We start from the raw sequence: 19,267 nt of genomic DNA on the forward strand, positions 1-19,267 counted from the left end.
GCCAGCAAAGGTCTACTCTGGGCCATGTCTGCAACTTAGTAGCTGTGGGCCCAAGGGATGATGTCTCAGAAAGTGGTAGAATCTTTCTTTATTACAATGCTCATACCATGAAGTCGCACTGTGTCTGTGTCACGCCGTTATGTCTGTATTTGGTTTTCGGCGTGACAATACATATGTTTGCTTTAACTCTTAACTCTTTTCCCCCTAATTTGACCTGGGATACTGTTGGCGGTTACCTTAATGGAACCTTCTCAGTTCCCTGCTCTGCTGCGCAGTCGTACATGGGCAATTAGGTATTTGCCCTGCTGCATGCCTTCATCATGTGCAGTCCCTGGTTGCTGCTGTGAAGCTGTCCGCGGGTTGTGAAGTCATTTGCAGCTGGTGCATGATTTTCCACGTGGCTCAGTGCATGCAGTTTCAGTCAGGTGCCCTGAGCCTCAGATCCTACACTGATGGTGCTGTAATGGTTTCTGTGTGTGCTTAGGGCGTGCGCGGCCACACCTCCCCTGCTTTTATCAGGGTTAGGGTGTGTACTTCAAATGCTGTCCCCAGCCAATTGATGAAGGGCAGCTCATATATAAAGCTCCCCTGCCCTATGGGCGGGGCCTGAGCCACACTCACAAAGCTATTGAACTTTGCTATGTGTGTTTGTGTTCCTGCACCTCTCCTGTCTATGCTTTGGTACCAAAGTCTTTGCCTTGATTCCTGTTTTGTCCTGTTCTGGTGCCTGTCCTGGGGGCAGTATATCCAGGCCCGAATCCTTGATCCTGTACCTGTCCTGTACCTGAATCTGTCTGAACTGTGTTTGCTGTGATTATGTTCCTGGAATCCCTTTGCATCTGGAGCCTCACTCCCAGTGACTTTGAGTCCTCATGTCCAGTACGGTGGTGTTTGCACCATCACGCTTGAGTTCCTTCCTAGGTCCGATGCCCAGAGCCGGACGACCGCAGTCTGGAACCTGATGACTGCTGTCTGGAGCTTGGAGCCTGATGACTCTGGTGGTGCCTGTAGGTCGTGTCGGATGTCCAGAACCGAATGACTCCTGTCTGATGTCTGCCGGTGACCCTGGGTCCAGATGTCCTGATGTCCTGTCTGTATCCTGATGTCCTGCCTGTGTCTTGATGACCTCATGGACCCTGATGTCCTGATGTCTTGTCTGTACCCTGATGCCCTGCCTGTGTCCTGATGTCCTGTTTGTATCCTGATGTCTTGCCTGTACCCTGATGTCCTCATGTACCCTGATGTCCTGCCTGGGTCCTGATGTCCCGCCTATCTGTGCCTCAGTGATCCGTTGGTGCCTTGGGGTCCACTGGGTGGTACCTTTCTGAGGTGTGGGATCGGGAGCCTGACATCATCATGTTTTGTTTATTTACTGTGTGACTTTACTTTAGTAAACTTTACTTTCTCTATACCTGAAGTATCGGTGTAATCAAGTCCTACGTGTCTTTTTCCTTGTCCACATGCTCAGCTGCCACAGAACACCGGTCGCTGCCCTCCCCTAGTTCGGGTAGGCCGGATCCCCCTATGCGGTTTAAAGGGTCCGTATTTCGTCCCTGGGGGACGCACGCCCCACGCCTTCTGAGGTTGGTCGGCTTGGGGGCGTCTATTGGCTGGGCCGCATCTGCGGCCGCAGCTGATCGTGACACTCTGTGTACTGATAACTAAGAGAATTGATGTATTGCAGTATGGAGCTGAATATAAAGATGAAGCTCTGGTTGGCCCGAAACGCGCATCGGGGTCTAGCACCACGCATCTTCATCAGCACACCACCTCCTCTGGTATGTACTACCCTGCCATGAGTTATTTTTAATCATGTATCATACAACCATGTGCCATACTACTACTATTTAATTATATAGGCTGGAGCATGTGTGTGTATATAAATTCATCTATTATACATATTTAATTTATGCAATTTTTCCTACTGTGCGTATGCATATGTAATATATATATACTAGCTGAAGAGCCCGAAGTTGCCTGGGCATAGTAAATATCTGTGGTTAGTTATAGCACCTCACTTCTCTTATTTTCCCATCACGCCTCTCATTTTCCCCCTCACATCTCTCATTTTCTCCCTTACACCTCTCATTTTCACCCTCACTCCTCTCATTCCCCCAACACTTGTCATTTCGACCTCACATCTGTCATTTTCCGATCACTCCACTATTTTCCCTCACTCCTCTCATTTTGCACTCACACCTTTTCATTTTCACCTCACACCCCTCATTTTCACTTCACACCTCTCATTTTCCCCTCAGTATATACATGTTTGTCATCTCCCTTATATATAGTATACACCTGTATGTCATCTCCTGTGTAAAGTATATACCTGTATGTCATCTCCCCTGTAAATAGTATATACCTGCTGTATGTCATCTCCTCCTGTATATTGTATATACCTATGTGTCATCTCCTCCTGTATATAGTATATACCTGTATGTCATCTCTTCTGCATATACTATATACCTGTATGTCATCTTCTCCTATATATAGTATATACCTGTATGTCATCTCCTGTATATAGTATATACCTGTATGTTATCTCCCCTGTATAAAGTATATACCTGCTGTATGTCATCTCCTCTATATACCTATGTGTTATCTCCTCTTTTATATAGTATACTAGATGGTGGCCCAATTCTAATGCATCGGGTATTGTAAAATATGCATGTCCACGTAGTATATTGCCCAGCCGCATAGTATATTGCCAAGTCACGTAGTATATTACCCAGTGACTTACTATATTGCCCAGCTACGTAGTATATTGCCCAGCTACGTAGTATATTGCCCAGCGACGTAGTATATTGGCCAGCTACGTAGTATATTGCCCAGTGAGGTAGTATATTGCCCAGCCACGTAGTATATTGCCCAGACCACTACATCATCATCTCGCGAGATCGCAGCATGGACCGGTTACCGGAGCGTCACGAGCGGGAAAGGCCTCTTGTGGATCCGAGGGGCCGACGGACGTTGAGTATATAACGATTTTTTATTATTTTTAACATTAGATCTTTTTACTGTTGATGCCGCATAGGCAGCATCAATAGTAATACGTTGGTCACACAGGGTTAATAGCAGCGTTAACCGAGTGCGTTACACCTCGGCATAGCGTGGTCGGTTAACGCTGCCATTAACCCTGTGTGAGCGGTGACCGGAGGGGAGTATGAAGGGGGCACTGACTGCGGGGAGGAAGGAGCGGCCATGTTGCCGCCGGACTGTGTTCATCGCTGATTGGTCGTGGCTGTTTTGCCACGACCAATCAGCGACTTGGTTTTCCATGATAGACAGAGGCTGCGACCAATGAATATCCATGACAGACAGACAGAAAGACGGAAGTGACAATTATATAGTAGATACCTGTATGTCATCTCCTCCTGTATATAGTATATACGTGTGTCATCTCCCCTGTATATAGTATGTACCTGTATGTCATCTCCTCCTGTATATAGTATGTAACTGTATGTCATCTCCTCCTGTGTATAGTATATACCTGTGTGTCATCTCCTCCTGTATATAGTATATACCTGTGTGTCATCTCCTCCTGTATATAGTATATACCTGTGTCATCTCCTCCTGTATATAGTATATACCTGTGTCATCTCCCCTGTAAATAGTATGTACCTGTATGTCATCTCCCCTGTATATAGTATATACCAGTGTGTCATCTCCTCCTGTATATAGTATATACCTGTGTGTCATCTCCCCTGTATATAGTATATGTGTGTCATCTCCTCCTGTATATAGTACATACCTGTATGTCATCTCCTCCTGTATATAGTATATACCTGTGTGTCATCTCCTCCTGTATATAGTATATACCTGTGTGTCATCTCCCCTGTAAATAGTATATACCTGTGTGTCATCTCCCCAGCAAATAGTATGTACCTGTATGTCATCTCCCCTGTATATAGTATATACCTGTGTGTCATCTCCCCTGTATATAGTATATATGTGTGTGTCATCTCCCCTGTGTATAGTATATATGTGTGTGTCATCTCCTCCTGTATGTATAGTATATACCTGTATGTCATCTCCTCCTGTACATATTATATACCTGTGTGTCATCTCCCCTGTATATAGTATATATGTGTGTGTCATCTCCTCCTGTATTAGACCTCGTTCACACGTTATTTGCTCAATACCTTTACCTCAGTATTTGTAAGCTAAATTGGCAGCCTGATAAATCCCCAGCCAACAGGAAGCCCTCCCCCCTGGCAGTATATATTAGCTCACACATACATATACAGTGGGGCAAAAAAGTATTTAGTCAGTCAGCAATAGTGCAAGTTCCACCACTTAAAAAGATGAGAGGCGTCTGTAATTTACATCATAGGTAGATCTCAACTATGGGAGACAAACTGAGAAAAAAAAATCCAGAAAATCACATTGTCTGTTTTTTTAACATTTTATTTGCATATTATGGTGGAAAATAAGTATTTGGTCAGAAACAAAATTTCATCTCAATACTTTGTAATATATCCTTTGTTGGCAATGACAGAGGTCAAACGTTTTCTGTAAGTCTTCACAAGGTTGCCACACACTGTTGTTGGTATGTTGGCCCATTCCTCCATGCAGATCTCCTCTAGAGCAGTGATGTTTTTGGCTTTTCGCTTGGCAACACGGACTTTCAACTCCCTCCAAAGGTTTTCTATAGGGTTGAGATCTGGAGACTGGCTAGGCCACTCCAGGACCTTGAAATGCTTCTTACGAAGCCACTCCTTCGTTGCCCTGGCGGTGTGCTTTGGATCATTGTCATGTTGAAAGACCCAGCCACGTTTCATCTTCAATGCCCTTGCTGATGGAAGGAGGTTTGCACTCAAAATCTCACGATACATGGCCCCATTCATTCTTTCATGTACCCGGATCAGTTGTCCTGGCCCCTTTGCAGAGAAACAGCCCCAAAGCATGATGTTTCCACCACCATGCTTTACAGTAGGTATGGTGTTTGATGGATGCAACTCAGTATTCTTTTTCCTCCAAACACAACAAGTTGTGTTTCTACCAAATAGTTCGAGTTTGGTTTCATCAGACCATAGGACATTCTCCCAAAACGCCTCTGGATCATCCAAATGCTCTCTAGCAAACTTCAGACGGGCCCGGACATGTACTGGCTTAAGCAGTGGGACACATCTGGCACTGCAGGATCTGAGCGTAGTGTGTTACTTATGGTAGGCCTTGTTACATTGGTCCCAGCTCTCTGCAGTTCATTCACTAGGTCCCCCCGCGTGGTTCTGGGATTTTTGCTCACCGTTCTTGTGATCATTCTGACCCCACGGGGTGGGATTTTGCGTGGAGCCCCAGATCGAGGGAGATTATCAGTGGTCTTGTATGTCTTCCATTTTCTAATTATTGCTCCCACTGTTGATTTCTTCACTCCAAGCTGGTTGGCTATTGCAGATTCAGTCTTCCCAGCCTGGTGCAGGGCTACAATTTTGTTTCTGGTGTCCTTTGACAGCTCTTTCGTCTTCACCATAGTGGAGTTTGGAGTCAGACTGTTTTAGGGTGTGCACAGGTGTCTTTTTATACTGATAACAAGTTTAAACAGGTGCCATTACTACAGGTAATGAGTGGAGGAAAGAGGAGACTCTTAAAGAAAAAGTTACAGGTCTGTAAGAGCCAGAAATCTTGATTGTTTGTTTCTGACCAAATACTTATTTTCCACCATAATATGCAAAAAAAATGATAAAAAAACAGACAATGTTATTTTCTGGATTTTTTTTTCTCAGTTTGTCTCCCATAGTTGAGGTCTACCTATGATGTAAATTACAGACGCCTCTCATCTTTTTAAGTGGTGGAACTTGCACTATTGCTGACTGACTAAATACTTTTTTGCCCCACTGTAATAGACAGGTCATGGGACTGACAGCTGCCGTATTTCCTATATGGTACAGTTGTTGCTCTTGTAGTTTGTCTGCTTATTAATCAGATTTTAATTTTTGAAGGATAATACCAGACTTGTGTGTGTTTTAGGGTGAGTTTCATGTGTCAAGTTGTGTGTGTTGAGTTGCGTGTGGCGACATGCATGTAGCGACTTTTGTGAGATGAGTTTTGTGTGGCGACATGCGTGTAGCAACTTTTTGTGTCGAGTTGCATGTGACAGGTTAATGTCGAGTTGCATGTGACAGGTTAGTGTAGCAAAATGTGTGCAGCAAGTTTTGCACATGGCGAGTTTTGCGCATGGCGAGTTTTATGTGTGGTGCGTTTTGAGTATGTGCAAGTTTTGTGTGAGGCAACTTTTGCATGTGTTGCAACTTTTGTGCATGTGGCAATTTTTCCGCGTGTGCGAGTTTGGCGTGTGGCGAGTTTTCCATGAGGTGAGTTTTGCACGTGTGGCGAGTTTTGCGCAAGCCTAGTTTTGCATGTGGCATGTTTTGTGTATGGCGAGTTTTGAGCGGTGACTTTTGTGTTTTGACTTTTATGTGGCGAGGTTGGTGTATGTGTGGTGAAATGTGTGCTGAGGGTGATATATGTTCAAGCACGTGCTAGTGCGTGGCGCATTTTGTGTGTGTGTTCATATCCCCGTGTGTGGTGAGTATCCCATGTCGGGGCCCCACCTTAGCAACTGTACATTATATACTCTTTGGCGCCATCGCTCTCACTCTTTAAGTCCCCCTTGTTCACATCTGGCAGCTGTCAATTTGCCTCCAACACTTTTCCTTTCACTTTTTCCCCATTATGTAGATAGGGGCAAAATTGTTTGGTGAATTGGAATGCGCGGGGTTAAAATTTCACCTCACAACATAGCCTATGATGCTCTCAGGGTCCAGACGTGTGTCTGTGCTAAATTTTGTGGCTGTAGCTGCTACGGTGCAGATGCCAATCCCGGACATACACATACACACACATACACACACATAGAGCTTTATATATTAGATATATATATGTATATACAGTACAAACCAAAAGTTTGGACACACCTTCTCATTTAAAGATTTTTCCGTAATTTCACGACTATGAAAATTGTAAATTCACACTGAAGCCATCAAAACTATGAATTAACACATGTGGAATTATATACTTAACATAAAAGTGTGAAACAACTGAAATTGTCTTATATTCTAGGTTCTTCAAAGTAGACACATTTTGCTTTGATGACTGCTTTGCACACTCTTGGCATTCTTTCTACTTATTTTTGGCTTTTCTACTTAATTCAGCACCCCAAAATCAAAGATAAGTGCCAATTATCATGCCAGAAGCAGAAAAATTAATGATTATGAAGAGTTGTGTCAGTTGTGCAAATTATGTCATGACGCCCCCAGGGGCATGATACTATGGAAAGAGAACTGATTAGTCTGGGGACAATAATGCCTCATTGACAAGTCAAAGCCCTCATCATTAGCATAGGAAACGAGGACATTTTAAATGCTATTTTAAAGCATTTATTTAACTGAATTACGCTATACAGGGCTGGTTAGGCAGGGAATTTACTCTTAAATAAGTGAATGCTGCTAGGTTGGAGAGCATGGGGGTTCTGACATGTTCCCTTTAAGAAATGTTACAACAGTACATTTGTGCATTTGGTGGAAGAGATGATGTCTCATAAAGATAAGCCAATGTTAGAATAGAATACTTTTGTCTTTTTTGGGCATATAAGTATTTACATTGATTTTTCTAGCTAACATGGTGCCACAATATAGTGTTTTATTACTTTTGACATGGAAGCCTGCATTCTAGCAATCAGTGATGGTCTGCCAATTGTAACCTATGTAAACTAGGTTAATCGTATGTGGAGGAACACATTTAGTAAAAAATGCCTATGATTAGAAAATAAAGCTGGTTTTATTTTAAGAAATGATGCCATTCTCTTCCATAGCCCATAATCAGTATTACAGCATGGCCAAGTTGCAATATCCAACACATCAAAGAGACTAAGGCAAGAGTAGCGCTATTTCTGAAAAGAAAGAAAAGCACAACATTTTTCCAAACTCAAAAATGAGATAATGATATCCACCAACAAACGCATTGCAGATGCTACATTTATACACTTTCTGTTCTATTTTGTAATTTCTGCAGTACTAAATATCATAGCATTGATATATTAAAATATTACCATAAGACTTTTTGGTAAATGTTCCTCTTCCTGTTAAGTTGAATAATAAACTGCTCCCATACATAAAATACTTAATAATAGCTTTGATCCCAGTCTTAATACAATGCAATCTGATGCATCGTTTACGGGACTATCACTGGTGTAGGCAATTCCCACAGAAGGCATTAGTGTGGACCGTGTTATCTTTTGTGGATCTTCTTTGTTATTCTCTATGTCTATATTGGGATGCGGAGTTGTTCGGTGGGGCTCATCTTTTCTCTGAATGCTGCTGGTAGTGTAAAATTTGGATTCCAGGTCTTCATTTTTGTGGTCATTAATAACACTTGGATCACATTCCCCATGAAGACATCCTTTGATATCGTTGCAGTTTATGTGGTTTTCAGCCAATGCAAAGCCACTGGAACATAAACATGTAAAGCCATTTTGGTGATTTATACAGCCTTGCTCACATGGATTAGACTGGCAGTGGTCAGCGTAAATGCAGGACACCGAGTCAGGTGCTAACATATAGCCATTGCTGCATCTACAGGAGATGGATTTGTTTTGTGGGTATTCTACACATTCATGTTCACATCCACCGTTATTGTACTTACAGCCCAGTTCCTCAGATGCACAAAAAGGTCCATTTGATTTATTGTCCGATTGAAAATTTCCTCACTGATAAACATGTGTCTCATCAGATTTCCAACAAGCTATTGATGGACTTGTATGTTTTCCAATGTGACCACAAGACACTGAAGCTAAAGAGCCAGGTGGGACTAAATCCAAGGAAGAACTTTTGATGCTAAAAGGGGTGTCATATTCAACATACCCTGGGCCAGCAAGAACAACCGGCTGACACATACCCTGAAAGTTAAAGGGACTCTGTCACCTGAATTTGGCGGGACTGGTTTTGGGTCATATGGGCGGAGTTTTCGGGTGTTTGATTCACCCTTTCCTTACCCGCTGGCTGCATGCTGGCTGCAATATTGGATTGAAGTTCATTCTCTGTCCTCCATAGTACACGCCTGCGCAAAGCAATCTTGCCTTGTGCAGGCGTGTACTATGGAGGACAGAGAATGAACTTCAATCCAATATTGCAGCCAGCATGCAGCCAGCGGGTAAGGAAAGGGTGAATCAAACACCAGAAAACTCTGCCCATATGACCCAAAACCAGTCCCGCCAAATTCAGGTGACAGGTTCCCTTTAAATTTGCAGATATAGCCATCAGCCTGGAGAGAGCATGGTTCATCAGTCCATTTATAATTATCTGGTGAGTCCATCTGAAATTTCATACTCACGCACTTTTCCCTGACACAAGTCCCCATCGGTTCAGTCAACCAATTAGAGAAATTACCTTCCTTGGCATAATGAGTATCTGTGATCCAAGAAAAGCCTCTTAGAGCTTGATATCTCTTGACACACGATTTTAATTTTAACTGCAGTCCAATCCAAAGCTTCAATGGATGCGTAATTGGCGTGGTGTTGGTGAATTTCCAAAGTAAACTGTAAACATGTTCTGCTTCTTCTTCATTTTCTATGGTCACCAGGTCCCCTTTTTGTTTAGCACAGTCCTTACGAGCATCAATAAATGTCTCATTACTCAAGTGGACGGTGTAACAGGCATCAATAGAACAGATCGCTTCATTGACGTCTCTTTCTGATATCCCAGAGTACATAGATAAAAGGCAGGCGCAGAAAACAAGTCTTAATATCGGAGTCACCATTCTTTGCTTCTCTTACTTTTCCTGGTAAAAAAACAAAATGCTTCTATCTAAGCAAAGTGCACTAAACTGAGTTTCTGTAAGTCGCTGGCCTGTATATCTTCTGGCTAGAGGAGAGGTCTTCTCTTCATTCATCCTGTGTTGAAGCTGTTTCTATTCTTTGTAGGGAAAAACAACTTCCTGAACATTCCTAACCAGCAATTGTTTTCTTTGCTACTATGTATTGTCACAGTTCAATGTTTTCATCAATCTGTGGAGGTTTTGAAGCTAAAAGACAGTTTTAATTTGTTGTAAAGAATTGTGTCAGGAAATGTAAAATGAATAAGAAAAATAATCACAAGACGATAGAACTGTTTGAACAAAGCGTTGAATTTGATTGGCCCATCAGAGGGCGAGAGAATCTTTTATTAAATCCAGATTAATCATAGGCTGCAAAGTTTCAGTAGAAAACAATCCCATAGTTTGGAGCTTGTCATCACTTAATATTGATCAGCATAATTTAGAGGGGTTGTCTGGTCTAAAACAACAAGTCTATGTGACTGCTGACTTGTGAATCCTCACATATCGCATACTTGCGGTCACATGACCACAATTCTCAGCGCTGACGTAGGAGAATCCTCAAATCGCGCAGTGCATGCAATTAAAAAAAAATAATGCTTGTGGATGAGATTTCTGTAATCTCATAGGCTTTGCTGGTACTGTGAAAAGCAGCTGAAAATTAGCATAAAAAAGCATAAAAGATACACGCCCAGTGTGAACTTAGCCTAAAAGTGTACATACTAGAAAACTGTTGGCCTTTAGCTATTTGTTTGACTATCCCATATGCAAATAAACCGGGCTCTGCCAAGCACCCATGTGTGATCCGTGGGCGAAGTGGACCCAGAAATGGACATACCATTGGTGCAACCTGTGCAGCCACATAGAGGCTCAACAGATAAGGGGGGCTACTATCACCTCCAAAGCAGGTGGAATGATGCATTTTAATGATCCATTGGACAGCAAAGGGCCCAAATATTGTTCCTGCACTGGGGCCTTCTGTCTATGTACATTTCTGACGGTGCCTCTGTTGGATTATCTCAGTAAATGAAGTTAAGAATATAAGATCCATCTCTCTATTATCATATGTCAGGGAGAGTCTGGTTGACCACATTAACATTAACTAATCTGGGGGGTCTTGCCAAATCAGGTCATATTCTATTATGGGAACCTTTCACCTGAAGCATTTTCATTTTAACGAGATGCACATTTGATATGTGATCTTTCTTTACACAGGATACTTTGACCTATTCTTCCATGAACCTGGAAAAGTTAGGGGTAAATTTCTAAAAGCTGTTTGGGCTGTTGGAATTTTTTAGAAAGAAAAATAGCCTTATGTAAGAGTACACTATATAAGAGATCAGTTTATATTATGCTGCCAGGTTCAGCATAAAATTATTGTAATATATAGCGAAAAAGAACTTCATTGAAAACATAAGAAACTAATAGTTAAAACATAGAGATCTCTTAAAGAATAACTTAACTGTTGGATAATTATTTATATGTTGTAGGTCATTTATCTATGTAGATTGGTGTGGGTGCTCGCTCAGAGACTCCCACCGATTAAAGGAAGTCCTGTACGTAGTGTGCAGCTCAGGCTAGAGGGACAGCTCCTGCCTGAGAGTGTGTACAAAGCGGAGGACATGGAAATAGAGATGCAATAGATAGTCGTAAGCTTTCTAATTAATCCATACTCAGCTTTATACATGCTGTGCACACCAGCCTCCCAGACTTCACACTTAGAGCTCTTTTGAGTCATCCCAGGGCCTACATCCTTACCAATGTGAGAGAATTAACGAGTTTACAACATATCAAAAATAGCCAAAAGGTTAGTTATTTTTTAAATGGAATCTGTCAGTATGAATATGCAAGGTCCCAGAAAGTTCAACAAAATGATACCTTGATATCTGCATTTCGATGTCTTATTCCTTTGAAATTCAAGTTTTTCTTATATATAAATTTTGTTCAGAACTATTGGCTAGATGTAGATCTCACTCTGAATCTGCCTCCAGAGATTATTTTTGATGAAAGTGTAAGTCCAGGGAGAGAAATGTGACCACTGTCACTGTCACTTTACTCTTATAACCACACAGTTCTGCTGTGATATTAGTACTAACACAGTACAGCAGAAGTGATTTTTGTCTCATTACAAACATTTACAGCAGCCCTTGCCCTCTCATGGTGCTGTCATGTCTGCTACCGAGCTATGCCTGATTATAACCAAAATAGTGCAGCAAAATCGGACCTTGTCTCATTAAACACCACAATCACATTTAACATTGTCTTGTCACAGTACTTTGTCTAATGAGACAAAGTTCAGTTCTGCTGTACTGTTGTAGTTCTGTTCTCACTGCAAGGCTGTGTGTGATTATGAGAGTAGACTGTCAGTAGTTACATGTCTCACACTGGTAACGCCCTTTTTCACTAAAATAATCTCTGGAGGCAGATTCTCATGGAGATCTATGTCTTGCCCATAGATCTTACCAGCTCATTTAGACATTAAGTAAAACATGGAATTCTCTGTAATATGACATCAGATCGCAGAAATCAAGGTATCATATTATTCAGCTTCGTATGACATGCATACCCATGTAGGTGGCTTCCAAGGGTTTACCCTACTGATAGATTCCCTTTAAGCTTTAATGACCTTTCTTGGTTTATCACAAGGCCAAATCACATCTAAATTCCAAATGAGTTATACTGTTTTGCAAATATATTTGCAGTTCATGCATTCATATGTGTATGCTGTCAAAAAAGAAGGAATTAAAGAGAAGGATGTTGGGACCCAGCAAAATTTGAAAACAGACATTTTATGAAAAATAAAAATTTATATTAGATATTTTTCAAAACTAGTGCAATGATAGATAAAGAGTTTGTCTAAGGCTGCCGTCACACTAGCAGTATTTGGTCAGTATTTTTTGTAAGCCAAAACCAGTGGAACAATTAGAGGAAAAGTATAATAGAAACCTATGCACCACTTCTGCATTTATCACCCACTCCTGGTTTTGGCTTACAAATACTGATGTAAAATACTGACCAAATACTGCTAGTGTGACGGCAGCCTAAAGCAACCAATCTGATTCTACCTCTTGAACTTTCTAGGAAAATTATTTGAAGGGTTATCTACTAGAAAAAAAAACCCTATGAATAGCTCAGCTATGTTGCAAAAAAAAAAAAAAAAAAAATACAAAAAATAGCTGCATATATACCTACCAGACTGGTACTGTTAATCTGATATCAACACTTTGACCCAAGGTTGTCGTGTGATATTGTTATTGTCGCATGACCCCTACAGCCAGCCAGCAACTACTGATCAACTGCAGCTTTCATTATTTCATCAGAGTGGAAGTCCAAAATTGCCCACAGTGCAGACATCGGAGGAATGATGATGGAACAAAGGGTAAGTGTGCAGTTTTTATATTTTCGACTGTACAGTTTAGGTATCTGTAAGGGGTTTTATAGCAGTGGTCAACCCCTTTATTTGGTTCATTGCGGACATATTTTTACTTTTGTTTTGAGCTGTTTTTCTTAAATGTAATACAGAAGTAAGCAAAAGAACATTTAGCCAATAAAACTAAAGTTATGGTGTATAACTAAATATTTTTCAAGTCATTGTTAGTTTTTATGTCTACTTAGTGTGTTGGAATTGAAATTAAATCATAACTATGAAATCTGAGTTACAACTTGACTCCATTCACTTCTATGGGAGCTGAATTCCAATACCTGACACACCTAATGTTCCAGGGTGATGTTGTTACTGAAAGGAAACAGCCATCTTTGTCAATCCAGGACAACCTTTCATATTCATCACATATCCGTGGCTGTATTTTTTATTTAAAATTCTCATGGTGCTACCGATGATCTCATTGAGATCACCGCAGATTATCGTTCCGACTCACAGTGAAATGACTATGGGAATGCAGCTTCAGTGACCGGTCGTAACCCCTATGATGTAACATGCTCGTAACTGAAGCTGCATTCTCAGCAGCTCAGTGTCTCCTGCTTTTCAGCCTGAACAGTCGCATCATTCCACCGCCCAGTTTGAAGACCAGATGTAGCAGAGATGGATTATGGCGTGGTACAGTTCGTCATGTTGTACTAGTGAGGGGTATGGTTGTTTATTTATTTATTATTTTTTTTTACAAAGGACATGGGCATTGAAGGATTATCTTCACATCGGACAGGTGAAGGATATGGTTGGTTATTATTTATCTTTTTTTTACAGGAGATGTGGGCTTTAATGGATTTATGCGTAAAGGTGAGTATAACTTTGTTTTTTCTTTTTTAATACATGTATAAAACGGGGTGTTACAGAACCCCCAGCACCAAGAATATGTTATGCTATATATATATTATGTATAATAGGTTCCATGTGAAATGCATCAGTCCACAGGCTGTGCCCCTGGGCAGAGAGGAAACGATATCCCCCTTCTGTCCTCCCCCACCTTTGCAATTCCCACAGTAAATAACAGCAGGCTCCGGCCCCCTGCGGCTATTGTAATGTATGTCTGGCCTGTTTTTTCTATTGGCCTGCCCTGTGTATCTGTGTTATATATTCTGTGTGTTGTAAATAAAGTGTGTTCTTTTAGACTGGAAATACCTGGAGTAGCAGTCAGCTTTTATATGCTCCCATGTAATCAAGAAATCCTAGCCAGCGTCCTTCATTCAGAATCCAGCAAAAGCAGAGTGGACCTCCTGAAACACGGGGGGTGCTGAAAGAGGTACTACAGCACAGTAGACCCTGTTACACAGGTGGCAGACAGCGGGATGTGATACCCCTTCGACAGGAGAAAAGGAATGAATGGAAGACAACTACCAGAAGTTAAAGAGGACTACACTAAAAGATCTGGTGGAAGCCCAAGGGTTAATCGCCAGCAACAAAACAAAAGCGGATTTGATAGCAGCCATCATGGAACACGACAGTGCAGCGCCCCCCAATCTGAACGTGGAGGAGACTGAATTCCAGAGGGAGGTAAAGAACAGACTGGCGTTCTATGGCCCAAACCCTGCAGTAGAGATCGTACGAGAGGTGATGGCTGATGTGCGTACTGATCTGAAGGAAGAGATGGCCGAGTGGACCAGGATAGAGCTAACCAAGATGGAGATGGCAGAGAGGACCAAAGTGGAGCTGGCCAAGATGGAGATGGCAGAGCGGAGAGAGGAGAGTCAGCGAGCAGGGGGAGCTCTGGCCTCCGCCCAGGTACCTTCAACAGTAAACCACAAAAAGATCCAGTATAATGCCTTCCGACAGTTGGGGGAGGCAGAGGAAGACATTGATGGCTTTCTGCAGGACTTTGAGCGGCAGTGTGCCCTTCATCAAGTGAAGCCGGAGGAACGGGTTCAGATTCTGGCCAGCAAGCTGACAGGCCGGGCAGCGGACGCCTATCGCACGGTACCTGATGAGGACTGTATGGACTATGAGTGGATCAAAGAAGTGATCTTGGCCCGGTATGCGCTGATACCAGAGGCATACCACCAAAAGTTCCACGGACTTATAAAACGAGTAACCGATACCCACGCTGAATGGGCCTGTAAATTACAGCGGTCACTGCTACAGTGGGTACAAGGGAGCCAAGCAACCACTAAGGAGGACGTCCTCCAGCTCTTCTTGTTAGAACGATTCTTTAATGGACTAAACCCCGAGATACAGGAATGGCTTCAGGACAGGCGGCCAATGACTCTTGAGGAAGCCGCTCGTCTGGCCGATGAACATCATGACACCAGGAGGCCTCAGTTGTCCGGATCAAAGATGGTCACTAGGGGTCCGCCCATGGACCTGGAGGGCCCCAAACCACCGAAGATTGTAGGGGGACCAGCTAGAAACCCGGCCTACCACAGTTCCCCTGGGGCACGATGCCACACCTGCCGTCAGCTGGGCCACCTACAAAGACAATGTCCCAACCGGACTCAGCATACCCAGTGGCCAAAGGCAGGAACAGCTACCTTCCGCCGGGCCACTGTACACTGCTACCAAGGCGAAGCTGACCCGGCATTGGGGGCTACAACTAACCATGGGGTGGAAGACATGGAGGAAGTGCTGCATGAAGTAGACCCCGTGCAGGCAGCCCGGGCAGATAATCGACAACAGCATCGACAGGTCGTGTGGGTTAATGGGAAACGCATGCAGGGACTAAGAGATTCCGGAGCAACTTTGACCCTTGTGAAGCCTCATCTCGTCCGGGACCAAGAGAAGACGGACCGGACAGTGGCAGTCCGTGTAGCAGGGGAAGCCATACATCGACTGCCCACTGCCAGGATTCCCCTGAACTGGGGAGTTGGGGATGGCCTTGTTGAGGTCGGCTTGATGGAGGATTTGCCTGCAGACGTTTTGCTGGGAAATGACTTGGGGCCCATGTTGTCTGCCTTCTCGGTTGCCCCTCTGGTTGAGACATATCCTGTGACCACCCGGAGACAAGCTCAAGCTGCGGAGGCGGAATCATACTCAGAGGAGGCCCAGGTAAGACATCCCAGCCCTACACGTATTCCCATAGCCAGACACATTTCTTGGGCCACCCCAGATGAATTAAAGAGGGAGTTACTTGAGGATCCTTCATTGGAGGGATATCGTGGGAAGGCACAGGAGGGGAGAGGGGTACTGGAAGGGGAACAGTTTATATGGAAGCAGGGACTCCTCTACCGGATCACAGAGCAGCACCACACAGGGACGAGCTCCACTATAAAACGACAGCTGGTAGTTCCCAAGAAGTATAGGCAGAAGTTACTGCAAATCTCTCATGACATACACTTGGCCGTGCACTTCGGCGTCAGTCGCACCAGGCATCGTCTGACACAAAACTTCTTTTGGCCGGGGGTAACCTATGATGTCCGTCAATACTGCCAGACCTGTGACAGTTGCCAGCGCATTGGCAAGAGGGGAGATCGATGCAAGGCCAAATTACGCCCCCTCCCAATTGTGGAGGAACCATTTAGCTGAGTAGCGGTCGATCTGATAGGGCCGTTAGCCAAACCCAGTCCGTCAGGGAAAAGGTATATATTGACAGTGGTAGATTATGCCACACGGTATCCAGAGGCGGTTGCGTTACCTAACATACTGGCAGAGACGGTGGCGGCTGCCCTGCTCCAGGTTTTCTCACGGGTTGGATTTCCCCAGGAGATTATGTCAGACCAGGGTACCCAGTTTACAGCAGAGGTGACCAACCAACTGTGGAAGCTGTGCGGCGTAAAGTCCATTAGAAGCGCCCCGTACCACCCGCAAACCAATGGGTTGTGTGAACGCTTTAACAGGACGTTAAAACAACTCATTGGGACTTTTACCAGGACCTACAGGGACTGGGAGAAATTCTTGCCTCACCTCTTGTTTGCCTATCGAAAGGTGCCCCAAGAATCCACGGGGTTCTCCCCATTCGAACTGGTATACAGGAGACGGGTAAGGGGACCCCTAGATTTAGTGCTAGAACACTGGGAAGGGGAGGGCATCATAGAAGGGGTTCCTATTGTAACCTATGTGCTGGAATTCCGGGACCGCCTACAGGAGCTGACCCAGGCTGTACGTGGGAACATGCAGGTGGCCCAGCGGCGCCAGCGCGTATGGTACGATCGGAGGGCCAGAGAGCGCACCTTGGAAATAGGGCAGAAGGTCCTGGTGTTAGAGTCCACTAGGCAGAACAAGTTGCAAGCTGCTTGTCAGGGGCCCTACCAGGTAGTGGGGAAAATAGCCGACACCACCTATAATGTCACCGATTGTGATGACCCCAGGGTTATCCGCATGTTACACGTAAATATGCTGAAGCCCTGTCGGGAGCGCCATGAAGAGGTAGTGGCCATCTGTGCACCTGAAGCAGAGAATTTAGCCGGACTTCCCTTGCCTGATGTCTTAGGGGAGAGGACTCAGTCTAAAACATGGGACCAGGTACACTTGGGTGAAGACCTAGGCCCCCGGGAGAGACAGCAGGTGGAGGAGTTGTTGAGGCAGCGACAGAGGATGTTTTCGGGGAAACCCGGGTACACTCACCTGGCACAACACAAGGCTGAGACCCAGGATCAGACCCCCCTGCGACAACCCCCCTTCCGTGTCCCTGAGTCTGTACGAGAAGGGATGCGACAAGAGATACAAGAGATGTTGCGTTTAGGGGTCATTGAAGAGTCAGATAGTCCCTGGGCATCCCCCGTAGTGTTAGTGCCCAAGAAGGATGGGACTACACGGTTTTGTGTAGACTATCGTAAGCTCAATGAGAAAACAGTGACAGATGCGTATCCCATGCCGCGTGTGGATGACTTTGCGGGGGCAAAGTATTTGACCACCATCGATCTATGCAAAGGCTACTGGCAGATTCCCCTTAGTCCTGATGCTATTCCCAAGTCGGCATTTGTCACCCCGTTTGGCTTATTCCAGTTTTGAGTTATGCCATTCGGGATGAAGACTGCCCTGGCGACCTTCCAGAGGCTGGCTGACCGGCTTCTGGATGGTCTCCAGGACTATGCGTGTGCCTACCTGGATGACATGGCCATCTACAGCGCGACATGGGAAGAGCATCTAAATCACCTAGAGACAGTATTAGACAGGATCCACAAGGCCGGAATCACCCTGAACCCAAACAAGTGTCACGTGGGCAAAGCAGAGGTTCAGTATTTAGGGCATTGGGTGGGAAGTGGGAAACAGCGACCAGAACCAGCCAAAATTGAGGCCATAGCCAAATGGCCCACCCCACGCACTAAAACTCAGGTCATGGCGTTTCTAGGAACAGCGGGGTATTACAGGAAATTCGGTCCCAATTACAGCAGCATGGCCAAGCAGCGTGGCCAAGCCCCTCACTTATCTGACCCGTAAGAACCAACCCCGCCAGGTTACCTGGACCCCAGAGTGTGAGGAAGCCTTCCGCCAGCTAAAGGACGCCCTCACCAATACCCCTGTATTGGCCGCACCCAATCCAACTAAACGTTTCCTGGTTCACACAGACGCTTCTATGTTTGGATTGGGGGCAGTACTAAGCCAAGTCGGGCCGGACGGCCAAGAACACCCAGTAGCTTACCTGAGTTGGAAACTACTGCCCCGTGAAGTAAGCTATGCGGCCATCGAGAAGGAGTGCCTGGCAATAGTATGGGCACTCAAAAAGTTATAACCATATTTGTATGGACAACAGTTTTCCCTCCTAACGGACCATAATCCCCTAGTCTGGCTTAATCGGGTCTTCGGAGACAACGCCAGATTACTGCGGTGGAGTTTAGCCCTACAACATCTGGACTTCACCATCCACTACAGACCCGGCAAACAAAACAGTAATGCCGATGGACTAAGTCGACAAACGGAACTTGTACCAACCCCATAAACTTCGGTCATCCCCAAACCGATCCGTTAAGGATCAGACTGTGTATGCCGATCGCGTCGCTGAAAAGTGGAGCAGTGTTACAGAACCCCCAGCACCAAGAATATGTTATGCTATATATATATATTATGTATAATAGGTTCCATGTGAAATGCATCAGTCCACAGACTGCGCCCCTGGGCAGAGAGGACACG

The 19,267-nt window shown here is 44.4% G+C and overlaps 1 long non-coding RNA gene and 1 pseudogene across 1 annotated transcript in view; both read right to left on the bottom strand.

Annotated features, from left to right (window-relative positions):
* The window catches only part of LOC138681389 (uncharacterized), a 170,610-nt gene that overhangs the window by 142,446 nt on the left and 8,897 nt on the right, over positions 1-19,267 (bottom strand). The window lies entirely within an intron of this gene.
* LOC138680730 (complement component C1q receptor-like) lies at positions 7,779-9,880 on the bottom strand (annotated as a pseudogene).

This window comes from Ranitomeya imitator, chromosome 5 (genome assembly GCF_032444005.1).
Source record: "Ranitomeya imitator isolate aRanImi1 chromosome 5, aRanImi1.pri, whole genome shotgun sequence".
NCBI classification, from domain to species: domain Eukaryota; kingdom Metazoa; phylum Chordata; class Amphibia; order Anura; family Dendrobatidae; genus Ranitomeya; species Ranitomeya imitator.